The sequence below is a fragment of the Cebus imitator genome, unplaced genomic scaffold (genome assembly GCF_001604975.1).
Source record: "Cebus imitator isolate Cc_AM_T3 unplaced genomic scaffold, Cebus_imitator-1.0 Scaffold33, whole genome shotgun sequence".
In the NCBI taxonomy this organism is placed as follows: Eukaryota; Metazoa; Chordata; class Mammalia; order Primates; family Cebidae; genus Cebus; species Cebus imitator.
Window position 1 is genome coordinate 3,330,797 of NW_016107348.1, and position 11,104 is coordinate 3,341,900.

Sequence of the window (11,104 nt, forward strand, 5' to 3'; positions counted from 1 at the left end):
GAGACAGAGTCTCACTCTGTTGTTCAGGTTGGAGTGCAATGTCGCAATCATAGCTCACTGCAAACTCAGCATTCGATATTTTTTTAAGTTTTTTTTTTTAATTGTTGATCAGCAAGGAGATGGACCACTCATAAATAGTGCTGGAACAATGGAGGACCCAACAACATATTACACACAAGCATAAATACTAGGCAGATTAAAGACCATATTTACGGCCAGGCATGGTGGCTCGTGCCTGTAATCCCAGCACTTTGGGAGGCCAAGGCGGGCGGATCACTTGTGGTCAGAAGTTCGAGACCAGTCTGGCCAACATGGTGAAGCCCCGCCTTTACTAAAAATACAAAAATAATTAGCCAGGTGTGGTCTCGGGTGCTTGTAATCCCAGCTACTCAGGAGGTTGAGGTAGGAGAATCACTTGAACCTGGGAGGCAGAGGTTGCAGTGAGCTGAGATCATACTAACGCACTCCAACCTGGGTGACAGAGCAAAACTCCATCTCAAAACAAAAAAAGACTTAAATACAAAAATTAAAACAAAAAAATCATAATGAAATCATAAGAGAAGACGTCTATATTCATAGAATAGGGAAGAATTTTTTTTTTTACAGGGTCTCACTCTGTCACCCAGGTGGAGTGCAGTGGCATGATCTTGGCTCACTACCACTTCTGCCTCCCAGATGCAATTGATTCTCATGCCTCAGCCTCCCAAGCAGCTGGGATTACAGGTGTGCACCACCATGCCCAGCTAATTTTTAAAATATTTTTAGTGGAGACACAGTTTCCCTATGTTGGCCAGGCTGGTGTTGAACTCCTGGCCTCAAGTGATCTGCCCACCTCAGCCTTCCAAAATGCTGGGATTATAGGGCATGAGCCACCATGCCCAGCTAAATTTCTTAAACAAGACACAAAAGTAGTAAATATAAAGGAAAACATATTTGCTTGAGGCCAGGAGTTCAAGACCAACATGGGCAATGTGGAAAGACCCTTATCTACAAAACATACAAAAAATTAGCTGGGCATGGTGATGCACACCTACAGTCCCAGCTACTCAGGAGGCTGAAGTGGGAGAATTGTTTGAACCTGGGAGGTGGAGGCTGGAGTGACTGACATCACACCCTTGCATTTCAGACAGGGAAACAGAGCCAGAACTTCTCTCAAAATTAATAAATGAATAATAAAGGAAAACACTGATAAATTTAACTAGCCACAAATGAAGATAATGTGTTTATCAAAAGATTGTTAAAGCAAGTGAAATGTGCCTGGGTGGGGTGGCTCACACCTGCAATCCCAGCACTTTGGGAGGCTCACGAAGGTGGATCACAAGGTCAGGAGACTGAGACCCTCCTGGCCAACATGGTGAAATCCTGTCTCCACTAAAAATACAAAAATAAGCTGAGTGTGGTGGCATGTGCCTATAATCCCAGCCACTCAGGAGGCTGAGGCAGGAGAATCACTCGAACCAGGGAGGCAGATGTTGCAGTGAGCCAAGATCGCACCGCAGCACTCCAACCTGGCGACAGAGTGACTTACTCACCTTTTTATGTGTGGGTCTCTTTATCTGTAAAATGAAGTGCCTGCCCTCATGGGGCTGTTGTAGTCTATGAGGTGAGATGTGTTGTAAGTGCTTGGCATAGTGCCTTGGCACCACCTGATGTGCTCTTGATGATATTAATCACCCTCATCCATGCGCTGGGGGTTCATAAAACTAAACACTAGAATAGGTTACTAGCATCTTGGTGGCCAAGATTGCATCCTTATTTCTGGAATATTTGAAACAAAGTCAGAGGCTGGAGTTCCCCACCCCGTCCCTTCCCATCCCTCACTGCTCCAGATTCTCTTATTGCTCAAGAGCTAGAAGACAGAAAAGGGACAAGATGGCCTCCAAGATCTTCCCAATCCTAAGACTTGATGGTCCTTATTTTCGGAGTAACGTTAGGTTCTTGATGGCAGCCACTTGTAGTGTCTGTGCCTGAGGGAGGTGTCAAATGGTATTCTCCACAGTGTGAGTTCAGTGATGGGGCTTCACTCTGAGGCTGTAAAACATGTGTTTATATTTCTACTCTGGAAAATACAGTGTCCTGTTCTTTCTAACTCTTATTCATAGCTCAAATTGTCACTGAGGATCCAGAGAAAGCAACACACATAATTAGTTGCAGACTTGGCCAAGATCTTAGAGACGCCAACAGCAACACTCTTTAGCGTACAGAATTCTCTCTCTCTCTCTGTCCTGTTCTTGTTTCTTTTTTGCTTCCTGCCCTCCTTGTCACTCTACCCGTATATGCTACATGAAAGATTATTTTTGTTAATGTAGTCACAGATCCAATTAGCAGCCAATTACTGTCAACACATATTAATTTTAAGAATGTGAGGCCAGGTACCATGGGCTCACACCTCTAATCCTCACACTTTGGGAGGCCAAGGCAGGAGTTGAGCCCAGGAGTTCGAGACCAGCCTCAGCAACATGGCTAAACCCCATCTCCACAAAAATTAGCCAGGCATGGTGGCACACACCTGTAGTCCCAGTACTAGGGAGGCCGAGGCATGAGAATCACTTGAGCCTGGAAGGCAGAGGTTGCAGTGAGCCAAGAACACGTCATTGTACTCAAGCCTGGGCAACAGGGTGAGACTCTGTCTCAAAAAAAAAAACAAAAACAAAAACAAAGAATGTGATTGACAAATAATTAATACTTGATTATATTGCCAATCAGGAAAAAAAAGTTTATATACTAGAAAAAGCCAGCTGGGCGTGGTGGCTCACGCTTGTAATCCCAGCAGTTTGAAAGGCCGAGGCAGGTGGATCATGAGGTCAGGAGTTCGAGACCAGCCTGGCCAACATAGTGAAACCCCATCTCCACTAAAAATACAAAAATTAGCCAGGCATAGTGGCATGCGCCTGTCGTCCCAGCTACTCAGGAGGCTGAGAATGGCTTAAACCTGGGAGGTGGAGGTTGTAGTGAGCCAAGATTGCACCACTGCACTCCAGCCTGGGCAACAGAGAAAGACTCAGTCTCAAAAAAAAAGAAAAGAGAGAAAGAAAAAGAAAAAGCCTGTTACCAGAATAAGAAAGTATCCAGAACAGACATTACCATACTCTGCATCAGTGGCTCCATAGCATCAAATGATCTGAAAGTCGCTGAAGGAGGAACTAGATGGGTGGGTGTTGGTGCAGCCACGGGCCCTGAATTACATGGCAGCCAGCCTTTAGCAGACAATTTTTCACAGCTTGGCAGAGGGATCCAGAATTTAAACTTAAATGGCAGAGCAGAATGATACCAGAAGAGTTAGTATTTACACCTCAGGAGGAGTAAAGAAGTGACACAGAATTGGAAGTTGGAATTATACAGGGGCTTCCGGTGATGTCAGCGTATAGTGGGTTTTCACCAGGGGCGTTATGGCACAGCTGGCTCAGTTCCACTCTTTCTCTATTGTAGGAGCCTCAGACATTTCCAAACTAATTCAGTTGAGTGCTCAGAAAAGTATCAAGCTGGCCAGGTACAGCGGCTCCACCTGTAATCCCAGCACTTTGGGAGGCCACGGTGGGCAGATCACATGAGGTCAGGAGCTGGAGACCAACCTGGCCAACATGGTGAAAACCCCATCTCTACTAAAAATACAAAAACTTAGCCAGGCGTGATGGCAGGCGCCTATAATCCCAGCTACTCAGAAGGCTGAGGCAGGAGAATCGTTTGAACCCGGGAGGTGGAGGTTGCAGTGAGCCCAGATTACGCCATTACACTCTAGCCTGGGCAACAGGAGTAAAACCCTTTCTCAAAAAAGAAAAACATCAAGCCTGTTTTAGGGTAGATAAGCAGCCTTTCTTTGCAGGCTGAAGTCATCTCATTGTTACTCAGCCAGTCAGCCCACAAATATAAGCAAGCTGGCCAGATCCTCAGCACACCAGAAGATACCCCAACTTAATTGTTCCAGGAAGTGTCAGGTCAAGTCATACGGCAGAGACCCCATCAGAGCTCCAGCAGAACTTGCGAAATTACATAACAAATAATGCTCTCCCTTTCAGCCTGAGGTAGTAGAAAGAGGTGGAGCTATGATTAAGGGTCCTGTGCAAGACCTTAACTTTGGGCCTCTACCTTCTTCTAACAGGTGGGTTGGATAATCCCTGAGGTCCCTCATTGTTTGGACATTCTATGGCATGTGCACTGTGTCATGGGGAAGAAAGCTCTCTCTTCACTCCCAGATGCAGATTCTGATGGCTTTCTGTTGCTACCATGTTTCCTTTTTCCTTGGGAGAAAAGAAGAGAGGAAAGGAAGGAAGGAAGGATGGAGAGAGAAAAGCCTTTAGAAATCAACAAAATTAAAACACAGAACACAAAGCCATGCTTTTTAGAGTTGCAGGACTGCTGGGACAGGAAGAAAGAGGCTCCTCTGCATTGCAAGGGGCTGTGTGAGAGGCATGCTATCTCATGGCCCTGACTCTGGCCTCAGCTGGTTATCAAATCCAACTTGGATATTCAGGTGAAATGCAGGATGCCACTGACAACTTGCCTGGAGGCTCAGAGGTCTCCAGTGAGCTAGAAAACAAGACACCACATTCTTCCCTGCTCCTGCCCCAGAAAGATTTCCTGGCTTCTCAGCCTCTGTTTCCTAATCTAAAACCATCTCTGGAGTGTCGCTAGGATGATTAATGAAAACATCATTCATTTACCCAAAATGAGTGTTCTGCCAAAAGAATATAAGAATATAGGACCCTGAAAAGCGTTTTATTTTATTTTATTTATTTTGAAACAGAGTCTCACTCTATCACCCAGGCTGGAGTTCAGTGTCACAATCTCGGCCCACTGCAACCTCCACCTTCCAGGTTCAAGCAATTCTCCTGCCTCAGCCTCCTGAGTAGCCAAGCATACAGATGTGCACCACCACGCCCCACTTATTTTTGTATTTTTAGTAGAGACGGGTTTCACCATGTTGACCAGGCTGGTCTTGAACTCCTGACCTCAGGTGATCCACCCGGTTCAGCCTCCCAAAGTGCTGGGATTACAGGCATGAGTCACCACACCCGGCTGAAATGTGTTTAAGAAAAGGCAGAACAGTCCTTGCCAATGTAGGAGAGTTTCAGTGTCCCCTCTTCCCACCAACTGTCAAAAGAGAAGAGCAAGTTTTCCTGAGGGGTTTGGGGAGGGGTTTCCTTCTTGTTTCCATCATTACAGCCAGACAAAGTGTCTCCAAACTGCCTGTGATCACTACAGCAATGTTAATTATGACTGGAAAATGAAGAGAAAAATCATTTAGCCCCAGGATCTAGGTGACCATGGGTGCAACATTCAAATCCGCTTCAGTTCAAAAGGATTTCCAGGGGAAAATTCCACTCTGTATTCCCCAAGCCCTCACTTTCCTGGCTGCCTATCACTCACCCCCAGAGCTTCCTCCTCCACTCACTCTAACTGCCCGGTGAAAGAGCAGCCTCAGGCCCCCACCCAGGTAGAGACAACATCCCATGTCACACGCCTCAGGGCAGCTTCACATGTGGAAGGGACAAGAACTGGAATAGTCATTCCGGATATTTTCCTTCCTGCCGATCTGGGGATTAAGGCTGTGTGTGCGTGTCTATCAGAGTGTTTTTTTATGTTTGCATGAAGTTTCCATCCAGAACAAAACATTTCTCCCTTTAAAGAGAAAAGGTCCCCAAAGGCAGTGCTTCTCTAAACATGTGCCTCAGAATATGTGTTATGAGCAAAAATGCTCTTTGGTTTTATGTCAAAAAACAGTTTAGGGCTCACACCTGTAATCCCAACACTTTGGAAGGCGGAGGCGGTGGAGCACTTCAGTCCAGCGGCTTGAGAGCAGTCTGGGAAGCATGGTGAAACCCTGTTTCTACAAAAAATAAAAAAATCTCAGCTACTCGGAGGCTGAGGTGGGAGGATCACCTAAACCTGGGGAGGTCAAGACTGTAGTGATCTGTGATCATGCCATTGCACTCCAGCCTGCGTGACAGAGTGAGATCTTGTCTCAAAAAAAGAAAAAAGATGGAGCTTAACAATCTTTTTTTTTTCTGAGGGACTCACTCTGTTGCCCAAGCTGAGTGCTGTGGCACAATCATGGTTCCCTGAAGCCTCGACTTCCTTGGCTCAAGCAATCCTCTTGCCTCAGCGTCCCGAGTAGCTGGGACTACAGGCACACACCACCATGCCCAGCTAATTTTTTGTATTTTTAGTAGAGACAGGGTTTCACCATATTGACCAGGATGGTCTCAATCTCTTGACCTTGTGATCCACCTGCCTCGGCCTCCCAAAGTGCTGGGATTACAGGCATGAACCACCACACCTGGCCAGAACCATTTTCTAAGCTTTCCTTATTCTGGTAGCTGAGGAAGAATAAACTTACTTGTTCACTACAGTTTCCTCATCAGAAAAGCAGCCTTTGGGCTGGATGTGGTGACTCATTCCTAAAATCTCAACATATTAGAAGGCCTAGGCAGGATTGCTTGAGGCCAGGAGTTTGAGACCAGTCTGGGCAACATAATGAGGCCTCATCTCTACAAAAAAAGGGATGAGGGGTAGAAAAACAGTCTTTTATATCAGAAACCCAAGATCTTCAAGAGGACAGAGACCTTAGCATTGTCCTGGAGCCCATTACTTTTTCGAAGTACCTTTAGGACCAGCTGATTTGAACTTCCTCCTCTCGGGCTCCTCTCTACTGCTCACCAGCGGATAGGCTTTAATGGGATACAGATGGGGTTTTAATTTTATTCTGTGGCTCTCAAAGTGCAATTCCGGGACAAGAAGCATCAGCGGCACCTGGAAACTTGTTAGCACTTCCCTACTCCCAGATAATAAGAATCTGAAACTCTGTGAACAAAGATTGAGCAACCTTGTTTTTAAAAGCATTCCAGGTAATTCTGTTGCATGTTAAAGCCTGAGAGCCCCTGGCCTTGAGAAATCCTCTTTCATATTTTCATTTATTCATTCTGCAAATATTTGCTAAAGACTGGGGCTAGAGTAGTGTTCAAGACAGATGAGGTCCTTAACCAAAGGAACTAAACAATAAACAAACACATCAATGAGATCATTCAAGTTGGGGTGGTAGCAAAAAAGGAATGAGGGAGAACAATTTAAATAAAGAAGTCCAGAAGAGCTTCTCAGAGGAGGTGACATCTGAGCTGAGACCTGAAAAAGCAGAATGAGGCATCCTTTTAAGGAGCTGGAAAAAAGGCATTCAGACAGGAATGACAGCAATGTCAAAGCCCCTGAGAGGGCAAAGGCTCAAGGGTATTGGAGGATGAGAGAGAGGACAGAGAGAAAATTAGTCTGGAAGATGCAGATTCTCACACAGCCCATCCAATGAGCTATTTGTTCAGCAGGTTCAAGGATCTGCATTTTCACAAGCTCTTAAGAAATTCTGATGCCCACTGAAGTTTGAAAGCCACTGGTCCTGGCCTGGTGCGGTGGCTCACGACTGTAATCCCAGCACTTTGGGAGGCCAAGGCAGGCGGATCGCCTGAGGTCCGAAGTTCAAGACCAGCCTGGCCAACATAGTGAAACCCCATCTCTACAGAAATACAAAAATTAGCCAGGTTTGGGGGCAGGTGCCTATAATCCAAGCTACTCGGGAGGCTGAGGCAGAAGAATCGCTTGAACCCAGGAGGTGGAGGTTGCAGTGAGCCGAGATCTCTCCACTGTATCTAGCCTGGGAGACAGAACAAAATTCAGTCTCAAAAAGAAAGGAAGAAAAGAAAGGAAGCCACTGTCCCCTTAAAGTCGCACAGCTATGTCAGAGCCGAAGGGGCAGCACAACTCAGATGTAGAACCGCAGATCAGGCTCCATGCTTAGCAGGTGGAAACCCTGATACTGTGGCCTCTGTGCAGTGCCCTTGGCTCTAAGAAGAGGTGCCCAGAGATCAGCACTGGCCCAACTTTGCTGATTTCCCCAGCTGGTCAGTCCGTGAAGTTTGCTACTGGGATTCCCTGAGGGAGATTTGTTGCGTGTCCACTCCACGCGCCTCTAGACATTTTTCCAGAGAGAAAACGTGTGCTAAACATTGTGATCCCCAGATGACCCCTCTAGCTCCCCAAAGAGATCTAGCTGGAGAGCAAAACAGTAAGTGAAGTGGACCGCAGCCAACATGGGCCCAAATTTGAACAAGATGGGGGAGTGGCCTCTGCCGGGCCTGTGACACGCGGAGGACGGTATCACTTCCTAAGTTCCTGCTCAGAGGAGGGGAGGCTCCCTATCTCTTAGCAGGTGCTCCATAAATGGCAGTTGAATGTTGAAAGAAGGATTAACAAAGGGCTGAAGCATGCGGGGACGCGAGACCGTGGGAGGTAAAGTGTTTCTCTGCATAGATTGGATCGTCAGGTCCTCGGAGAACAGAACACATAGTCCACCCACCTTTCCACCACAGCCGCTCATCAAGACCCTTAGCGTTGGCCTCTTGTGTGACTTGATGGTCCCTAACACTGCTTTCCAGGTGCTAGGCAGCTGTGCCAATTCTAAGCTCTAATCAAAGAATGAGGCAAAGCTGAAGAGAATGAAGGCACTTTTACTTAGATGAAGCTTGCTATCTGTGTTACACTGTATACTTTTTCAAGTATTTTTGCTTCTATTAGCTCATAATTCGGCCTGGAAAGTTTCTCTCACTCTGTTGCCCAGACTGGAGTGCAGTGACACAATCTCGGCTCACTGCAACCTCCGCCTCCCAGGTTCAAGCGATTCTCCTGCCTCAACCTCCCGAGTAGCTGGGATTACAGGCGCCCGCCACCACGCCAAGCTAATTTTTGTATTTTTAGTAGAGGCAGAGTTTCACCATGTTGGTTAGGCTGGTCTTAAACTCCTGACCTCAAGTGATCCACCTGCCTCGGCCTCCCAAAGTGCTGGGATTACAGGCATGAGCCACTGTGCCCAGCCTAAGAAGTCTTTTAAATAAATATCACCTCCTCCAAGTTAATCTGTGTCATCATTCTGCTTATCTCCCTCAGAGCATGCAGCATAGTTGGTGGTTATGTTACTTACCTGTTTCCTCGTTGACTGTCCCCCCGCTCTGGAACGTGGGCTCCATGAGGGCAGGAATTACCGCCATCTTGTTTAGCACCATACCCCACCACCGGGAAAAGCCGGTTCCATTAATAAATGGAACGAGTAGCAATTCTAAAGCAGGTGAGTCAGATGAGTCCCTGAGGCACAGAGAGAAAGAGTGAGCTGCCTAACCCCGAGTGCCAGGTTAGTGGCAAAACCTGTGCTAGAATCTGGGGCTTTCTAGCTCCTAGTCCCATAGTCAGGAGGATGCTAGCACCTGTCCCTGTCCCGGAAGGGAAAGGAAAAACAATCACTTACCTGCAGGGGAGGGAACTGAGAGACAGCAAGAGACCAGAATCAGCCAGTCTGTCCTCTCTATAGACAGTGTTCCCAACCCATGGATTTCCTACTCTGTGATGGGAACCTCAAGCCGAGGAGACAGAATCTGTATTCACATTGAGCTGAAACCTATGAGCATATCCTCTTACACCAGCATCACTTCCTGCCTGAGCCTCGCCAGAGCCCAGAGGTGAGGACTTGGGTCAGTGGGGCTGTCTTAGTCTGCTCCGGCTGTACAACCAAATATGGGCTGGGCAGCTTGAACAACAGACTTTTATTTCCCACAGTTCTGGAGGTGAGAAGTCCAAGATCGGGGACCAGCATGGTCAGGTTCCGGTGAGGGCCCTCTTCCTGACTTGCAGATGGCTGCCTTGTCACACTAGACATCTTCCTCTGCGGCTGTGTCTTTTATCCTCATCAAGGGCACTAACCCCATCACGGGGCCTCACCTTCGTAACCTGATCTAAACCTAATCACCTCCCAAAGGTCCCGCCATCCAACACCATCACATACATACGAATTTGGAGGGGGACACAAACCTTCAGTCCATAACAGGGACCCAGAAGGTGGCAGCCCCAGAGGAAAGAGTTGCTGAATGTCAACCTCCTGTGATCCTCAGCCACAGTTGAGAAGGGGCGGTAAAAGGAAATGAGCAAGGGAGATGGAGAATTCCACCCATGGGTCAGTTTACGACGGCTCCGAGGCAGCTCCCATGGGCTTGCTGGGCTCACCAGACTCCACTGCGAAACGAGGGCCACTCAGCTGGACTCCATTAGCAGGCCTAGTTTTTCATTCCAGTTTGCCACTGACCTGACGAGGGCTAGCACGCTGCCCGAGGCTGGGAAAGTCGGGGACCATCTCGGCGCTGAGTCACGCAGCTCAGCGACCAGGAAGCTTACATAAGATGGATTCCACGTGTTTGTACATCAGGCTCAGGCAACGGGAGCAGGGAGGAAAGGGGTGAGTCTGGGGGCCTTAGGGGGGGATAGGAGGCGGTTTTGAGGACCCTGAAGCTGTGTCTCTCTGTGCCAGGAAGTCGCTGTGGACTCAGGAGACTGTGAGAGGGTACCTGACATGGCAGAGCCCCTAGAGATTACAGATGCAGATTAAAGAGAACAACACAGAACATTAGCTTTGAATCAGTATTGCACAATTCTCATGCACCCTGTCCTCAAGGCTTGGGAATGTGAAGTAGCCAAGTAGAAAGAAACTCGAGTGGCACATGAGTAAGAGACTTAGTAAAAACCTGGACTCCCGGACTCAGATTTGTCTTCAGGGTATTGTTACTGCCACAGGGATAGCAATCGCAGTGACATTGGAATGACGTTTGCTGGGCAGGGAAACAGTCTGTGGGCTAGAAAACTGTGAGTGGGCAGCCGTTTGAACTTCACTGCCAAGCTCCTTTCAGACATGACCTTCACAGATGAAAACAAGGAGACGGGCCCATAGGAGACTCTCCTGGGATTTGGTGGAAAGGGGGCATCCTTCTTTTTTTTTCTTTCTTAGCTTTTCAATCACTTCCAAGAAAGCATCCCCCGCACCCCCCCAACTCCACACATTCTTCAATAAGATGGCCCAAAGTTGTCTACAAATAAAATAAGCCCCCTTTACCATCCAAAAACTGTTGCTTTCATGGATGTATATTTTAATGTGCATACAATTTCTCAGCTTCTTGGTACAAAGGAAGTGACAGGTTTTTGTGCTAGTTCTGCTCTGCGCAGAGTGAGAAGTGCCCTCTACTTTAGAGAGAGAGACTCGAGTCAGAATTCTAAATCACCCTGGGTCATCCTTTTCTTTCTT

The 11,104-nt window shown here is 47.4% G+C and overlaps 1 long non-coding RNA gene across 1 annotated transcript; it reads left to right on the forward strand.

Moving 5' to 3' along the window:
* The first annotated feature begins 8,947 nt into the window (after positions 1-8,947).
* LOC108301334 lies at positions 8,948-10,733 on the forward strand. The gene is made up of 3 exons (XR_005199449.1): positions 8,948-9,106; positions 9,351-9,494; positions 10,337-10,733. It is a non-coding gene; the product is annotated as an uncharacterized LOC108301334 (long non-coding RNA).
* Positions 10,734-11,104: the final 371 nt, after the last annotated feature.